The sequence below is a fragment of the Benincasa hispida genome, chromosome 8 (assembly GCF_027475165.1).
Source record: "Benincasa hispida cultivar pf3 chromosome 8, pf3_genome.v1.1, whole genome shotgun sequence".
NCBI lineage: Eukaryota > Viridiplantae > Streptophyta > Magnoliopsida > Cucurbitales > Cucurbitaceae > Benincasa > Benincasa hispida.
Genome location: NC_143485.1, coordinates 36,718,356 through 36,738,030, shown reverse-complemented (window position 1 = coordinate 36,738,030; position 19,675 = coordinate 36,718,356).

The window sequence follows — 19,675 nt, the reverse complement described above, 5'->3', positions numbered from 1 at the left end:
GTTTGAGCTCGAGAGACGATTTCCTAATTTTAGAACTTCTAGCCTCAATCTATCAATTTCAATCAATTGCATGTCGTATTCATTGTATTTCCTAAATGAAACAACACTCTAGAATTGTTGTTCTCTGAATTTTTCTTGTGTGTGATTGAATTCTTGTTAGTCATAGTTATAGATGAAAATCATCTTTTATTTGCCTGAATAAAATTGACAAGGAACTGTGATAGCTAAGTTTAAGAAAATTTTTCTCACACTGGTCCCTGAGGACGATACCCTATTTGGGATTTATTACTTCGATTGTGTATGCTTGCACATACACCACATAAGTAACATAATGTTTAAAAGGAAAGTTCCATGCTTTAGATGTAATATAAATGAGGTGTATGTCTTGTACTTGTCATACATTTATTTATTTATTAAAATGCCTCCATTAATGAAATTGGAACAATATATGTTGAAGCAAACTTTGAAAATCTCTTGAAGAGATAAATTAATCTTGAAAAGATGAAATATTTAGATATTACAAATTCATTTAAGTCTCCTGAAGAGAAAATGAACATCATAGTAGAAACAACAAATGTTATTTGAGATCAGGGAAATGTCTAATATTTTGTTATGTTTTATTGCATATTTACTTGTTCAAGACTATGTTACATTTTCTATTATGTTTATTACTAGGGCTCATTACTTATTATTGTTATTATTTTTTTCATGGAGAAACATGAATATTTCTCAAATTTTGGTGATTCTAAGATGAACAACAAAGATTTTTGTTTGGCAGATAGTGTAACGATGTACACTATACTAAAAACCATAAAATATTTCTCAAAATTGACAATGATGAAAGAAAAAGTCAATGAAATATTAGGTCCTACAGACTTGATTGAAGGCTTTGAAAAAAAAAATATAATTTTACTTAGAGGAACAAAATCTACAATTGATAATGCTTTGTTCTCTAATAAGTCAAAAAGAAATTTACTAAGTTTTAAGAATATACGTTCTAATAGTTATCATATAGAAACTGGTAGTGTGAATAATGTAGAGTATCTCTATATTATATTAACTGTCTCACATGAAAAATGTATATTAGAAAAATTGTCTACTTTTTTCTTTTGGATTATATTATATTCACATTAGTGCTATCGAAGCTTATGCAACTACCAACCTGAAGTTCATCAATCCAAATATATTTTCTATTTGGCATGATCGATTAGGTCATCCTGGGTCAATAATGATGAGAAAAATTATTGAAATTCACATGGACATCTGTTGAAGAACTAGAAGATTCTTCAATCCAATGAATTTTCTTGTACTGCTTGCTTCAAAGGAAAATTAATTATTAGACCTTCACCAGCTAAAATTGGGATTGAATCCCCTACATTTTTTGAACGAATACATGGTGATATTTTTGGGTCTATTATTTTATATAGTAGACCACTTAGATATTTTATGGTTCTTGATAAAATATAGAAGAGGAAAAGAGAATAACAATACACAGTTACGTGGAAACCCTAGTATAGGGAGAAAAACCACGGTATAGAATCTTTCTTATTAGTTAATCTGATACACAGAGTACATAGAGACATAACATATAAATAGACTCTAGGAAACCCTAGAGGCCTACAAAATTACATAAATGCCCCTAGGTTAATAATCCTTTTTTCAACACTCCCCCTCAAGTTGGGGCATAGATATCAACAAGACCCAACTTGCTTATACAATAGTCAAAGCTCTGTCTTAGTAACCCCTTTGTAAGCACATCTGCAACTTGCTGATTTGAAGGAATAAAGGGATGCATATATTTCCACTGTCCAGTCTCTCCTTAATGAAATGTCTGTCAATCTCTACGTGTTTAGTTCTGTCATGTTGAACCGGTTATTTGTAATAATGGCAACTTTGTTGTCACAAAACAATTTCATTGGAAGCTCATTATCTTGTTGGAGATCAGATAACACTTTTTTCAACCAGATTTCTTCACATATCCCTAGACTCATGGTCCCATACTCAACCTCAGCACTACTTCTAGCAACGACCCCTTGTTTCTTACTTCTCTAGGTGACTAGATTACCCCAGACAAACGTACAATACCCAGATGTCGACTTTCTGTCAACAACAAAACCTGCCCAGTCAGAATCAATGTAGGTTTCAATAGATCGTTTATCGGACTTTCTGAACATCAGTCCCTTGCCAGGGGTTCCTTTCAGGTACCGAAGGATACGCTCAACCACTTTCATATGATTCTCAAAAGAAGCCTGCATAAACTGACTGACAACACCTACTACACAAGAAATATCTGGCCTTGTGTGGGACAAGTAGATCAACTTTCCGACTAACCGCTGATACCTCTCTTTATTAACAGGAACTCTATCATTTTTCTCACTGAGCTTCGCATTGTACTCTACAGGTGTGTCAACAGGTTTACACCCAGTCATGTTTGTTTCTTTTAGTAAGTCCAGAATGTATTTTCGTTGAGAAATTGAGATACCTTCCTTTAATCGAGCCACTTCCATTCCAAGAAAGTATCTTAGCTTACCAAGGTCTTTAATTTCAAACTCTTCGGCCATCTTTGTTTTGAGCCTCATAATCTCAGTATCATCATCCCCAGATAGAAAAATATCATCAACGTAGACAATAAGAACAACTATCTTCCTTGATCTCGACCTTTTTGTAAATAGATGTGATTAGAATGCCCCTGAACATACCCCTGTGCTTTCACAAAGTTTGTGAATCTGTCAAACCAGGCCCTTGGAGATTGTTTCAACCCATATAGCGACTTTCTCAGTCTGCACACCCTATTTTTGAACTGACTCTCGAACCTAGGAGGAGGACCCATATAGACTTCCTCTTCAAGCTCCCCATTCAGAAATGCATTTTTAACATCAAATTGGTATAGAGACCAATCCTTATTTACGACAACCTACAAAAGCACTCGGATAGTGTTTAATTTGGCCACGGGATAAAAGGTTTCAGAGTGGTCCACTCCATAGGTCTGAGTAAAGCCTCTTACAACATGCTTAGTCTTGTACCGGTCGATCGTCTCATCTGACTTGTATTTTATAGTAAACACCCATTTGCATCCAACTGTCTTGTTCCTTTCAGGTAAAACCACCTATTCCCAAGTTCCATTCTTCTCGAGAGCTCTCATTTCTTCTATAACAGTAGACCGCCATTCTGGTTTTTCCATCACAACACTTATGTTATTTGGAACCATCACAATGTCCAGACTGGTAGTGAAAGCTTTGAACTCAGGTGCCAGATTGCTATACGTCATGTAACTGTGCATAGGATATTTAGTACATGAACGAGTTTCTTTCCTCAGAGCTATAGGAAGATCGAGCGAGGCATCACGATCCTTCAACTCTCTAGACTTCTCACCATGATCGGTTATCTGTGTATCAGGAATTTCAATAGTATCCTCCACATCATCATTAACTGGTATAATTTCATTCACAGCTGTCTCCTTTTCTACCATATTTTCAGTATTACCAATTCCTTCGCTCTTATCCTGCCTGCAATTGTCAGTCTTCATACACACATCAACATCATTAGTTTCAGGAATACACGTTCCTGGATTTGATGGCGGATCTGATTCATGTATTGGAGTCGGCGGTTCTGGTTCGACAGGTGATACTACTTCTTTCCTGAGATTCTTCCTATAGTAAGTTATCCAAGGAAATTGGTTGGTAAGAAGGATCGGGTCTTCATTCTCAGAACTGGGACCATGCGAAATATGAATAGGAGCTGACTTTAAGGGAATAACATAAGAGGACCAGTTAGTCTCTTCACTCATGTTCTCCCCTTGAAAATGACTAACAGGGAAGAACGGCTGATCCTCGAGAAAGGTGACGTCCATTGAGACATAGTATTTATGAGATGATGAATGATAGCACTTATACCCACGTTGATGAAGTGGATACCCAACAAAGACACACTTTTAAGCACGAGGAGTAAATTTTTTGTGGTTTGAACCATGTGAATGAACAAAGGCAATGCAACCAAAGACCCGAAGGGGAACATTGGAGATTCGAGTGGTTGGGAAGGACTCTTTAAATAGATCCAATGGGAGTATGAAGGTTAAGGACACGAGAGGGCATCTGATTAATGAGATGGGCGGCAGTAAGAATGACATCCTCTCATAAATATGACAAAAGAGTGGCAGATAACATAAGAGACCGGGCTACTTCCACCAGATGACGATTTTTCCACTTAGCTATTCCATTCTATTGCGAAGTATAAGCACATGAGCTCTGGTGGACAATCCCTTTAGAGACAAGAAAATCCCTGAAGAAGGTGTTGAAGAACTCTCGCCCATTATCACTCCGTAAAATTTCAATCTTCGCATTGAACTGAATCTCGACAGTTGTATAAAATTGTTGGAAGATGGATGATACCTCATATTTGTCAGTGAGGAGAAAGGCCTGTAAAGCAAGTGTGGTCGTCTATAAACGTGACGAACCAACGTTTACCAGTAGAAGTGGTAACTGGTGAAGGGCCCCAAACATCATTATGAACCAGAGTAAAAGAACTTGAAGGTTTATAAGGCTGAGACCGAAAAGGAACACGAATTTGTTTGGCACAAATACACACATCACAATTTAAAAAGGGAGTATTAACATTACGAAATAAATGCGGAAACAAATACTTCATATATTGAAAATTTGGATGTCCTAAACGAAAATGCCACAACATAAAGTCACTTTCAGAAATAGAAAAATTTAATGACATAAAACCAGTTCGATGATCATCTTTAGAGGAAGCATCTTCAGAAAAGAAATAGAGTCCCCTATCGTGTCGGACAGTGCCAATCGTCATCCCCGATTTCAGATCCTGAAACACAACGGAGTCAAATGAGAAAATCGCCAAAACGAAGTCAGGTGAGAAAATCACCTTACACTTTAGATCCCTTGTAATTTTACTGACAGATAACAGATTATAAGATATTTTAGGCACATGCAAAGTATCATGCAAAACTAAACCGTCAAACGGAAAGATATGACCTTTCCTTACAACTAGGACAAAGGAACCGTCTGCAATTTCGAATACGCTCATTTCCAACACTCGGGTTGTAAGAAATAAACAGATCTGAAGAACTGGTAAGATGATCTGTGGCCCCTGAGTCCACAATCCAAGGATTTTACCATTGATACTAACAAGGCCAAATGAAGGAAAATTACTTGATTGTGTAATATCACTCACCTCAACCATACTTAAACTGTTCTTACTGTCGACTGAAGACTGCTTCTGAGTATGTTTATCTATTGAGTCACTCACTAGGGCATGACCAGTGTTTGATTTGTCATGAGACTGTCGTCGTCTACTGTTTGGAGGTCTCCCGTGTAATTTCCAAAACTGGTCCTTTGTGTGTCAGGGCTTCTTACAGTGCTCACACACAAGAGGGGATTTTTTATCGCCATCAACACTAGGTGAATTTGCAATGAAAGCAACTGCATCAGTTGTAGTAATAGGGTTATTCATGGCGCATGATCGATCCTCTTCCAGCCATATTTTGGAGCAAACTTCTCTAAGAGAAGGTGTAGAACGTTGGTCCAATATTCGACTACGGACACCATCGAATTTAGTATCTAACCCTGCCAAGAAAACATACACACTATCTTCTTTTTCAAGTTTCAAGTATTGAGCCCCGTCTTGCACGCAGTTTTAGACTCTCTCGACACAGATCCATCTCTTGCCAAAGCATTGATAATTTGTTAAAATAGGATTTAACATCCATGGACCCTTGTTTGCATTCATGGACCTGCTTGTGAAGCGTATATAGCTGAGAAGCATTCTGTCTCTTTGAGTACAAATCTCATGCAGCCTCCCAGATATCCTTGGCGGTTCCAGCATACAACAATGGTCTGCATATTTGTGGTTCCATACTATTTATTCACAAGGACAGAACGTAACAGCGAATATTCCTCTTTCCAGATCCGTTCTCTGCCTGGTACCGGCTTTGGAATCTCCCCCATCAAGTACCCAAATTTGTGAGCCCTTCCAAGGCCATTCTGATCGATTGCGACCAGAAGAAATAATTCTGCCCATTTAATTTTTCTCCTATAAGAAATCCTGCAGAGTTGCCTATCGAGCCAGATAAATAAGAAGCATTTGGCAAAATAGAGAACGAATTTACCGGATTCTTCGAGTAGACTGGTTGAATCAGTTGAGGATTTGCACCAAAAATCGTATCCAAGTCTGAAATTTGTTGTTGGAGATAAGCCAACCGCTGTCGAATGTCATCTAGGCATTGGGTCGTGTCACATCCCACCCCAGATTACCCTCTAAACCTGGATAGAATGGTGACTGCAGCAGTTACCAACCCTTTTGCTGGTACTTACCGCCTAACTATCCCATGAACCTTTACTCAAATCCTGAATACATACATATCATCAATATACCAACATATTAACTCGAAACTTAACACATTTACATTACAGGGTTTCGCAACATTTTCATACATGAATATTACAACTTATGAGCCCCATCTAGTATACTAGTCACTAGACAGACACATGTGTACTAACTAACATAGGTCTTTAATTACGCTTCCTTCAACCTGTTTCTTTGAGTGGCAGAGCAGCAACAGAATAGTCTTTTAGGAATTGACCACTACCTGAAAGAAAACATTTGAAAACGTGAGCTAGAAGCCCAGTGAGTGACTTAATAAAAATATAAATCTCATGCTCAAAATCGGAAGCTTGAAACTATAATACTGAAACTAAAGTATACCAAGCAAACGTGTACATAAAACCTTTAAACCACCATTAAACATCATTATTCCTTAGTTGAGAATGAGCATACATCGCTCTAGCTCTCAACGTCTGTTACCGGCCAAAAGATCCATACTTCGGACTCCTTTTGCTGGTGTATAGCCTAGGAGACCCATATTTCGGCCTCTCATTCGGAACTACCTACGACACATGGAGTTTTCTATATACCGTCAACACCTTAGGTACATTTATTCAAATACCTTCCTTACCTTCAGTATCTGGCTCACTTAAGCTATCAAGTTCTCGAATATAGCATATAAAACTCTTTAGGATACCTATCCTACCTTTAGTATCCCTTTTCATTATGTTTAGGAATACCAACGCATGTATTTTGACAATCTTAGGTATTTAAAACATAGTACATCAAGCTTCATTCAACCTTAGCTTTAACCCTAATGCATGCTTCATACTTTGTAAAATAAGTTGACTTAAATCATGTTGAACTAGCTTGTAAAAACTATTAGCATGCATTAGATATGGAAAATATACTTGGAAAACTCATACATTAGTAACATCATGCGTTGATAAACATTCATAAGCATTAGCAATTCCAAACTATCCTTCTAGCCTAGGAGAAGATATGACTGGCCTTATCCTTAGTTGAGAGTGAACTATTAGATCTAACCCTCAATGTCAACCTTGGTAGGGAGAACCCTTTTACTCAATCCCTCGACGTCGTATTACCTACGTGCATGTGGTTATAACTGAGTACCGTCATACCTTAGGTACTTGACTAGGATACCTTCTCATTGTCCTTCAGTATCCTTAGGATACCTTCTCATTGTCCTTCATTATCCGTCATATAACTAGTCATAAACATTTAGTTGAAAGGATACCTTCTCATTGTCCTTCAGTATCCATTATATAACTAGTCATAAACATTTAGTTGAAAGGATACCTTCTCATTGTCCTTCAGTATCCGTCATAAACATTTAGTTGAACACTAAGGCTTAGTGCTCAAATCATCATACTAGTTCATCCATCATACTGGTTCATCATAAAAATGGAGTTACTTAAACATACTGATAGTATTTAGACAAGATAACATATCTAAATCATGTAAATTCCATGGAAAACATGCTTTACTTAACATGAGAAACAGTTTCACAAATATATTGCTTGGCAATCCATTTAAACACTTAGCATGGGAAATATCTTCAAGAAATCATAGCTTCTAAATCATTAAAACAGTAAGTCATCACATAGTCACTCACAGTTCGTTGGCCTCTTAACAGGTTATACGCCTCTCCTAGGTTTTCTTGGCCTGAAAGGACATAATTCCCGGTTAAACTACTCAGAATTCTTAGTAAAATACCTCAAATAGTTCATTTACTAAAGGAACTTTCATCAACAAAGACAGCTTTACTAGCGAGATCCTCCTCATGAGCGAGATCAAGCTTTTCCTGGCAACTGTCATCCTAGCGATACTAACCTTACCAACGAGATTTAACCAATTTCTAGTGAGATTCCCTTCTAGAGCGAGATCCTCATCACAAAATTAGCGAGATTTCCTTCATTAGCGAGATCCTCAGCACAAAATTAGCGAGATTTCCTTCATTAGTGAGATCCTCTTTCTCCATATGAGCTGTTTGCTTGTTCTTCCCAAGCAGCTGTTTGCTTGTTCTTCCCAAGCAGCTGTCTGCTTATGTACAGCTTCTCTGTTACAACTTCAAAAATTCATAACTCAAAATCCAGCCCTCTTTTGAAGAAACTTCCTTCTACAAACATGTTTATAATTGAGTTAACAACATTACCTTAAAATTTCAGCTCAAAATTCCTCGTTGTTTAATTTAGAGATTCAAAATTTCATCATTGGCCCCAATTTAAGCAGCTGCCTACTTGTTCAACAATTTCCAGTTCAAACTTCAAAATTATATAACTCGATTTCCAGGCCTCATCTTAAAAAGTTTCATTCTACAATATTTCCTCAAATTTTTAGCTCAAAACGCTTTGTAATTCGTCTTGGAGCTTCAATTCTTCACTGATGGCCTAGATTCACCCGAGAAACGAACCCTTCGTCTTTATTTTGCCCTTCCGGCCTTATTCCGACAAGTTTTCCTTTCAGCAACCCAGCCACAAAAAATAGACACACACAGCTTTCGAATGCCACTGAAATTACACAAATAGCCTAAGTAGTTTGTCCAAACCGACCCAATGAACTCGACCTTCTTGCTTATATTACTGCCCAAAATCCAGCATGAACTCTCCTTGTGCCACCTGGCCCACTATTGGTGGTGAAGAGCTAGATTTAGCAAATTTCCTTTTGCTAACTTCACTCACAATATTACTTCAACACCACACCTCATTAGATGACATGGTCTCATTCATATGCTTATTATGCATTCCATCATCATGCATGACCTTCCTTAGCCTAGCCGAGTTTTGTCCTACTTTTACACTTAGCTACCCAAGAGTCTATTTCTTCTTGCTTACATCTTCTACCCTTCCTAAGACATGGCTTCATTTAGCTCATTAGAAGACATCACATTACTTACTCTTACTTGAAGTAATTAGGGTTCGAGTTTTATAGGTCGAGCCACGAGTAGCTGGAAAAGAAGTAGCCACTGACGGCTGGAAAGATGTTGTCGACGGTTGCAGGTGGTGCTTGTATCTGCCTGGCGCACGAGGTGGAATCAACTGGTTTGAGTGGCTGAATGGGTCTATCGACTCCTGATTTGACTAGCTGAAAGGCTCAAACGAATCACTAGGTGCGGACGGCAACACCCCATTGCCACGGCGATTGATCAGACCTGGCACGGAGGACTCGAATGGTGCGATCGGCGCGGACGACAACAACTCATGGTTGGACTCGATCGGCTTCATCTCCGTCCAACTGTCGAAGGCAGTGCCGCTCTGGTTTTGGTCTCAGATCGTGGCTTCTGTCTGGCACAGCGGCTCCCATCGACTACGGTTCCCCATTGACGGTTGGCCCCAACTCTCCATCGACTGTAATTAAATGGCAGAAATCAGCTCTAGTAGGGCTGTTTGAAGATATTCCTGCACGGTCGCTCGAATGGTTGTCTTCATGTCAAAACTTGAAGTTCCATCGGCTAAAGAAGACTGTGATTGGTTCTCTTCCATAACGGCTAGGGTTTCATCGCCTAGTTCTAATACCATGATAAAATATAGAAGAGAAAAAGAGAATAACAACATACAATTACGTGGAAACCCTATTACAGGAAGAAAAACCACGGTATAGAATTCTTTCTTATTAGTTAATCTGATACATAGAGTACACAGGGACATAACATATAAATAAACAGTAGGAAACCCTAGGGGCCTACAAAATTACATAAATTCCCCTAGGTTAATAACCCTATTTTCAACAGTTCTAATTATGCACCCAATAGATGGTCACATGTATGCTTATTATTAAGTTGAAATCTTGCATTTACAAGACTACTGGCTCAAGTAATTAAGTTAAGAGCACAATTTCTTGATTATGAAATTAAGAAAATTCGTCTTAATAATGTTAGTGAATGTACGTCCCAAGTATTCAATGATTATTGTATGTCAATTGGGTTAAGTGTTGAACATTCTGTAGCTTATGTTCATACACAAAATGGTTTAATAGAATCATTTAAAAAATGTGTACAATTAATTGCTAGACCAATGCTTATGAGTGCAAAGCTTCCAATATTTGTATGGGGTCACAATTTTGCATGCATCAACACTTATACGAATTAGGCCAGCAACTTATCATAAATATTCATCAATACAATTAGCATATGGCCAGAGCTTAACATTTCCCATCTGTGAATTTTTTGATGTGCATTATATGTTCCAAATACTCCACCACAACGTACTAAGATGGGTCCTCAAAGGAGGTTAGGAATATATGTTGGATTTGATTCCCCATCAATCATTAGATATCTTGAACCCCTGCCAGGTGATGTATTTATTGCACGTTTTGCTAATTTTCATTTTGAGACAAATTTTCCAATATTAGGGGGAGGAATTCATAAGTTGGAAAAAGAAATTATATAAAACACGTCTTCACTGTCTCATTTAGATCTCCGTATAAATCAAAGTGAACTGGAAGTTTAAAAGATAATTAATATGTAAACTATAGTAATCAAATACCAGATGCATTTATATATGTTAAGAAAGTGACTAGGCTACATATACCAGCTGGAAATGTACCCTCTACAATTGATATCCTAAAGCAACAAGCTGTCATAACTAATGAGTCAGCAACACGCCTGAAGTAGGGTAGACTAGTGAGTTCTAAAGATAAAAACCCTCGAAAAAGAAAATTGGTCAATAACTCGATTGAGAATGTGGATATTCTAGACGAAATCCAAAATTTGACTCCTCATAAGGATATTGAAGAAGACCAAACAATTAAGAATAATAATGAGATTTCGATAAATTATGTCATTACAGAAAAAAGATGGAACTGAACTAATATAATTGTGGACAACATTTTTGCTTATAATGTTGCTTATGATATTATTTCTGAAATTAATGATTATGAGTCGAAAGCTGTCAAAGAATGTTGAAATCTAAAATTGTATTCTATCAAATTATAGAGATCCTTATATGGATTAAACCTGTCAATATATTTATATGGATATTTAGATTATGATATTTACATGAAAATCCTTGAAGGAATAAAGTTACCAGAATCATATAATTAAAATGCTAGAGAATTGTATTCTATCAAATTATAAAGATCCTTATACGGATTAAAATACTAGACAAATGTGGTATAATCATCAAAGTGAATACTTGGTGAAAGAAGGGTATAAAAATAACCTTATTTATCCATGTGTTTTTATAAAGAAATCACAGTTAGGATTTGTTATTATCTCTATATATGTTGATAACTTGAATATAATTGGAGCTCTTAAAGAGCTCTCAAAAGAAATAAAATATCTTTAAAAAAAAAATTGAGATGAAAGATCTTGAAAAAACAAAATTTTGTCTCCTCCAAATTGAACACTTAGAAGATAGGATATTTATTCATCAATCAACTTATATAAAAGATTTTGAAAAGGTTTTACATGGATAAAACACACCCATTGAACATTCCAATGGTAGTTCGATCATTGGATGTGAAAAAGGACATATTTGGACCTCGATAAGAGAATGAAGAACTACTTGGTTTTGAAGTACTATATCTTGTTGTAATAGATGCATTCATATATCTTGCTAATAATACACGACCTAATATAACATTTTCAGTGAATTTATTAACTTGAAATAGTTCTTCTCCAACAAAAAGACATCATAATGGAATTAAACATGTACTCCAATATTTTTCGAGGGACGATTGATATGGGTTTATTTTTTTCCAAACAAATCGAATTTTGATTTAGTTGGTTATGCAGATGCAGGTTATTTATCTGATTCACATAAGGCTAGATCTCAAACAAGTTATATGTATACATATGGAGGAACAACTATATCATGACGATTCATAAAGAAAACCATTACAGCTACCTCTACAAATTATGCGAAGGTTTTTGCAATTCTTAAGGCTAGTGGAGAATGCTTATGGTTGAGACCAATGACTCAACACATTCATGAAATATGTGGTTTGTCTTCTAACAAAAATCTTCCAACAGTGTTATATGAAGACAATACAACATGCATAGCTCAGATCAGGGGAGAATATATTAACGAAGATAGAACAAAGCCACCAAAGCTCTTCTACACCCATGGTCTTGAAGAAAATGAAGAGATCATTGTTCAACAAATTTCTTCCAAGGATAAATTGGTTGACTTATTCACGAAAGCATCATCCATCGCACCATTCAAGAAGTTGGTGTACAAAAATAGAATGCGACGACTCAGATATCTTAAGTGATGTCTTTATGAGGGGGAGAAAAACATTGCACTCTTTTTTCCTTTACTAGGCAAGGTTTTTAATGAGGCAGTTGTTAATGTACATATGCTATGTACTCTTTTTCCTTCATTAGGATTTTTTCCATTGGGTTTTCCCTAATAAGATTTTAGTGAAGAAGGTAACTTATACACAATGGAAATCTAAAAGGGAGTGTTGTAAATATCATGACTTTTATTAGATTTTCATTTAGTTACATAGTCTTCCTACTAACTTGTTCTTCCTTTTAATTAGCCATTAGACTCTCCAACTCTCTATTTTGAGCACTATTTATTTGGTGCCTACTCCATTGTAAACACTATAAAGAGGTGCGTAAACCTTTTAAAAACACACCTCTCACATTTTGAAAATAAAAAGAGCTCTCCTTTACTTTCCATTTCTTTTGTGTTATTCTTGTTCTTATTGTTTTTATAATATTCTAGTTTCATATTAGAGACAGATTTCTGAAAGCTATTTAACTTTCTCCTTTTATTTATATTTTGATTTTTTAAATGAACTAAAATTAGAAAAATTTAAAATTTGATTGATTAGAAAGAGTAAGTAAAAAAATTAATGGTAAATGCGACTTTAATTTTTAGAAACAATGTTAGCCTTTTTATTCTTTAGTATAAAATTTCATCCATTTTCAAGGGTTTATATTCAAAGCCAAAGCATCGTAAAATATTGATTAATTCTTAATACTAATGTGAAACGTTTTGATTTACAAATATATATATATATATATATATATATATATATATATATATATATATATAGAAACTATCAATAAATATTATATAAATCTTTGTCCAAAATTTCATTAGAAATAATTTTTAAAAAAATTGCAAGGATGGCCTGTAATTTGATCATATTAAAGGCAAGATAAATCATATATCGAAATTTGAACTCCAAAAGAAGAAATATATGTCATTTATCATTTGAACAATGTTTATTGTCATTTATTGGTATTGGACTTATTTTTAATTAATTTGAATAAATAGTGTCTTATGTATTTATTTTCACATCATTTTTATCAATTAAATTTTAATGTCATCCAAGCATGATTTGTTTCTCAAAATTTTGATTTTTTTTTTTTTTGTTTTTATTAAACAAACTTAATTTATTTGGAGTAAAAAGAAAAAAAAAAGTATGAAAAGAGAAAATTTCTTAAATTGTGGTTAGGTTGGCCAAAAGCTGGCACTCTTTTTTGGACTTAGATAAGTATAGTATCGCTTTTAAATCGAAAATTTTAGGTAATAAAAAAAATGAACAAATGTAGAAGTATTTTGGTTTTTATAAACGGGGAGTGATTAGGTTGGCCAAAATCAGGTTAATTGGAGAAATAAGATGGTTTTTGAAGTTAATTAGGAAAAAATTGTTGATTTCAAACTATTTATGAAAAATGGGCAAAAATTTTGTCTTTTATCAAGAGACGCATATTACCATTTTTTTTATATAATATAAAAAGAACAAAAATTGATAAAGATGAGACTTTTTTTTTATAAGTTTTTAATTCTTTTAACCATGAAATTAACAATAGAAATTTTTAATTCTTTTAACATGAATAATAGAAATTTTAATTCTTTTAAAATAAAATTAATCATCTCATTAGCCTCGTTTTTTATAGTGATAATAGTGTTACTCATTTTAATTCGATATACACAATAACCTTACTTTGATTAAGATTCTCTATTCTTTGATTAACTTAATATACTCGATATTAATTTTAATAATGTTCACTCCATTTAATTACAAACCATTGTTATTGTGTTATATATATATATATAAAAGATAGTGTTCAATATTTATGAAGTATATACTTTGTTCCAAAAATATTTTTTCCATATATATACTATTTTTTTTAAACGATTATAGTTAATATTTATGAAATTTGTACTTTATTCTAAAAGTAATCTTAAAACTTTTAAAAGCTCCACTAATACCTTTAAACCAACCAAAAAAAGTATATATTTCAAAAATACCTTCACCAACTTTGTTTTTTTTTTTTTTTCTAATTGTTAGGAACTTATGAAAAAAAATAGATATTAATTTTCAATAGTTGCATTAATAATTTTTAAGGCTTTTTGGTTACAAATACAATGTTCTTTTTCATTACCAGAAGAAGATCGTCTATTACGCCTAAATCAATCTTGTTGAGTCACATAGTGTCTAGGATCACTATGGTCTATAAAGTTAAAACCTCATCATTAGTGATAAAGCTCATCCTAAGTCTTTTTCCCTAGTCCCCACAAAATAAGCCCTATTTTTGGCAATTTTCCAGTAAACTCCCACTTCACATGTCCTAGCCTCCGTTTCAACCGTTAGTATTGCCGCCACCGTCATCTTTCTTCCAATCCTGGCGTCATAGCTTCTGGTTTGGAAAATTTCACAAAATGACCCAAAACCCAAAAACTTTTCTACCAATGACCTCTTCCTAAAAACTTTTCTACCACTGACCTTTTGTCCATGCGAAATTCCAAAATTACCCCCAATTTTAAAAAAACCTTCAGACCGTTTGGTAAACACGTGTATCTACGAATACTTTACAACGATAGGGTCTCCCTTCATTTCGTTCATTTCCTGCTCAAAGCATTTCTCTTCGAAACGTTTTCTCTCAATTTTGCTCCCGTTTTTTCACCGAAGTCGAGCACTCCTCACAGGTTTCTCGCTGGTCGTCTTTACGCACTTGCCACTGTCGTTGTGATCTGAAAGGTATGAGATTCTTTTCCTTGAAGAATCCATGTTGATATTTGAGGTTTGACTATCTTTTAGGGTTTAATCGTGTGTTCGTTCGTAATCGATCGTTGAGAGAATACTAACCGATCAGATAGAGAATACTAAGTGAGCATTTAGAGAATATTAAGCGAGCGATTAGATATTACTAAACGATCGAATAGAGATTACTAAGCGATCATATAGAGAATACAGACGATTGAATCGTTTAGGTTTATATCTTGCGATCGTTTAGCTAACTGTTACGCAATCGTTTAGATATCTATTACGTGATCGTTTGGCTAACTGTTATGCGATCATTTAGACATTTGTTATGCAATCGTTTAGCTAATTGTTACACAATCGTTTAGACATCTGTTATGCGATGGTTTAGTTAACTGTTATGCAATAGTTTTTGTTATGAAATCATTTATTGTTTGTTATACGATTGTTTAGATTTTGTTATGTGATTGTTTAGTTTTTGTTATGAGATTACTTAGTTTTTGTTATGCGATTACTTACTAATTCTTGTAATGTACACAATTGTCAGATTGGTAAGATGGCCGACCCTGCTGAGAATATTTTCCTACTATAGTCGCTCCAAGTCCACAAAATTGCCCCTGTTATTAAGAAAAAGTTGACAGAAGAACATAGAGACTGTATAGGAAAATGACCTTTGGTCCTTTGTTGGATATAGATTTTGTTTTCAATGGACAACTTTTGCACCGCTTTCTGCTAAAGGAGGTAGTAGATGCGAACCCAAACGTTATTTAATTCAACATTTTAGGGAAGAAGGTAACATTCTCCCAAGAGGATTTTAACCTGATAACTGGATTGTGGCCAACCAAGGAAACAGTGAAAAGAGAAATAAGTGGTGGAAGGCTGTGAGAACTCATTCTTAGACCCAATGAACCAAATGGAAAGGATAGTTCTTACAAGGATGTGGAGATCACCTTCGATAATTTCAATTTTACTAATGACGAAGATGTTGTTAAGGTTGCATTGGTATTGTTCATTGAAACGGTGATGATTGGAAAATATAAGAAAACCCAGTTCGATAGCAATATATTTAGGATTGTCGATGACCACGATGTCTTCGTACATTATGACCGGTCTTCCTTCTTCTATGGACATACATTGAATAGCATGAAGACTATCATTCGCGGGAAGAAGGAGGCATATGATTCAAAGAAAGCAAAAGGTGATCACCATGCCTCACATTACTGTATAAAGGGATTCGTACTTTCTTTCCAGGTATGTACTTTTGTTTTTAATTCACTTTAATATACATTGAACCTGTGTGTTATATACGTGTAACAAAGTTTCCATATCGTGGATTTGGACTTATGAAATTTTATCCACATCAAGTAAGTTTATAGCCACCAAAGTCAATAAGGATGAAATTCTTAGAATTCTTAGATGGACTTGTTCTCGTGCTCCATCTTATAAATCATTGAACAATAAAGTTTTCCACCTAAAAAAGTAAGTAACCGATCACTTCTGACTTGCTCATTTGTTTATAGTTTCATGCATTTTGACTTGCTCATTTGTTTATGTACAGACTATTATTGTGTCGAGACTTATACCTAGTATAGAGGAGTTAAGGTACAAGAAGGACCGACTTGAAGGACTTAATGTGGTTTCTGTTGTTGGAGAAAGGAGGATTGAAGGGGTTGAAAACTCCATCGACACTTGCGAGTCCTTTAAGGGGCACGAAGAGCATGAACCCCATGTAGAAAGCTCTGTAAATGTGCAATGTATAGAGCTAGAACCACATATGCTAGTTCAGATTAACCAAACAGAGCCGAAACTATGTAAGCAACAAAAGTCCTCCAAACATCATCATTCCAAATCGTATAAGATTCTTAGGGAGGGAATAAAAGTTCGGAAAGATTTGGCAAAATTGACTACCATGGTCCGTCAGATGACAGATACATTTACTGTCCAACATCATCTAATGGGTCAACAACTGAATGGGATAAAGATGATGGTCCATCGTTAGTGTAAGGTATGTATTTTCTAGAAGATCGCATAGATTGTCTAAACGATCATTTATATTTTCTAGACGATCATATATATTGCTTAAATGATCGTTTATATTTTCTAGACGATCATCCATATTGTCTAGACGATTGTTTACATTTTCTAGACGATCGTTTACATTTTCTAGATGATCGTCCATATTGTCTAGACGATTGTTTACATTTTCTAGACGATCGTTCATATTGTCTAGATGATCATTTACATTTTTTAGACGATCTTTTAGATTTTCTAGGCGATTGTTTATATTTCATAGATGATCGTATAGAGTTTCTAAATGATCTTTTACATATTCTTAGACGATCGATCATCTCCCTTGACAGAATAGTTCGTTTGATTTGTTCAGGATAGTAATAATACAAGGATTCATCATGATGAGGGACCTCGTGATGATAATAATGGTGATGGTCACAATAATCAAGAACCTCATAATGATGATGATCCCCCATAGACCGATGCACAAGTCCCCCTCACACCCACCAAGAAACCCACAGTGAATAACCAGCTAAGACGATCAGTGAGCAGTTCAAAACTATCAACGATCAGGATCCAATATCTGAGTTGGAGCTGGTTTTGGGAATGTCAACTGAAGCATTTAGTGTTAGGGTCCATTTCAATTCGGGGACGTCAACTGAAAAAGATGCCATTAAAGTCGAAGTACGACTATTGCATGAATTAATATTCTTAAAATTGTATTGCCACTAACTTATAATTTAAATATAGGAAATAAATGGCCAAGAGTGCCGAAAAAGGAAAAAATCAGTCAAGTTCACACCTGAGTGTTTCAAAAGGGAGAAGAAGTTTAAAACTCAGCCCCAATCTTCTCAGTCCCAACATTCTTAGCCCCAATCTTCTCAGCCCCATTCACCTCCAAGATCTTCTCAGCCCCAATCTGAAGAAGCTAAACCACCTATAGTGGCACTGAAATCGGCAACTAGTGTTATCAATCTCAACCCCTTGGTCCCTGTACTTGAGTTCCCCATAAGGACCGTTCGTTCCTATGACCCATGCTTCCTAGTTCCTGGTGTTCTGTGGAATGCATACAATAAATGGAAAAGTCATCCTAAAACAAAAAACGAAGAGCGGACGGTAGTATATACATTCAGGGCTAATGATTTATTCAAAATGCTTGAGCAAAACACGTGGGTGCTTGGAGATGTGAGTATTTTTGTTAATTCATTAACCAAGATTGATCGTTCAAAAAATTCTATACGATCGTTCAGAAAATTCTAATTGATCGTATAGAAGTTTCTAAACGATTGATTAGAATAGAGTTCTAATAAACGATCGATCATAATTTTCTAAACGATCACTTAGAAACTTCTAAACGATCGTTTAGAAAATTCTAAGTGTTCGATTAGAAGTTTCTAAACGAACAATTAGAATTAGAATTCTAATAAACTATCGATTATATTTTTCTAAACAGTCACTTAGAAACTTCTAAACGATCGTTTAGAAAATTATGAACGATCAATTAGAAGTTTCTAAACGATTAGTAATTTTTAAGCTCAACTTATACTTTTCTTTGTTGTATCAGACTATGGATCTTCTTTTAAGTCACGTGCATCAGAAGTTGCACTCGACACCTGACCTCTGTACAATTCGATTCACGGTCATTGATTCGAGCTTCACGGTATGGAAATTTCACATATCTGTTGAAACTACTCTTAACTCAAGCATGTATTTACATCTTGCCTTTCCCAGGATGCTTTGATAGAGCCAGAGTGTTTTTCTTCTAAGATCCGGCCAAACGGTATTGAAATAGAGGATGAAAAAGTGGTAGGCTGGTTGGATCAAGAAGCACACATGAGGTTTTGGGCGGAGTCTCCCTTCTTCCTTAACTATGTATTTGGGCCAATCAATATCAAACAACACTGGCTTATGCTTGCCATCGATCTAAAGGGTACACAATCTTTGTATTCGACTCCATGCCGAACTACATCGGTGGCGACATAGTTGAGGGTCATCTGATGCTCGTGGCCAGAGCAATACCATCCAAGTTGATTTCTGTCGGATTCGACAAATAACATAAGAAGTTCAAGTACGGGCAATGGGAAGTTAGAAGATCGAATGTGACCCTCCAAGAGGGCAAGTCTCTGGATTGTGGAATATTTTATGCTAAATTTATAGAATATTGTATAACTGGGATTGATAGAGTTAACTTAACACAGGTGAGTATGGGATTGTATAGGAAACAATATGTTGCCCATTTGTGAGAAAATAAATATTTATGGTAATATTTTTTGTGATAAATTTGTGTTAAATATGTAGAATATAATTGGTGTTGTACATTTAACTAAGCAAATAAATAGCTAAGAAAATAAATAACTAA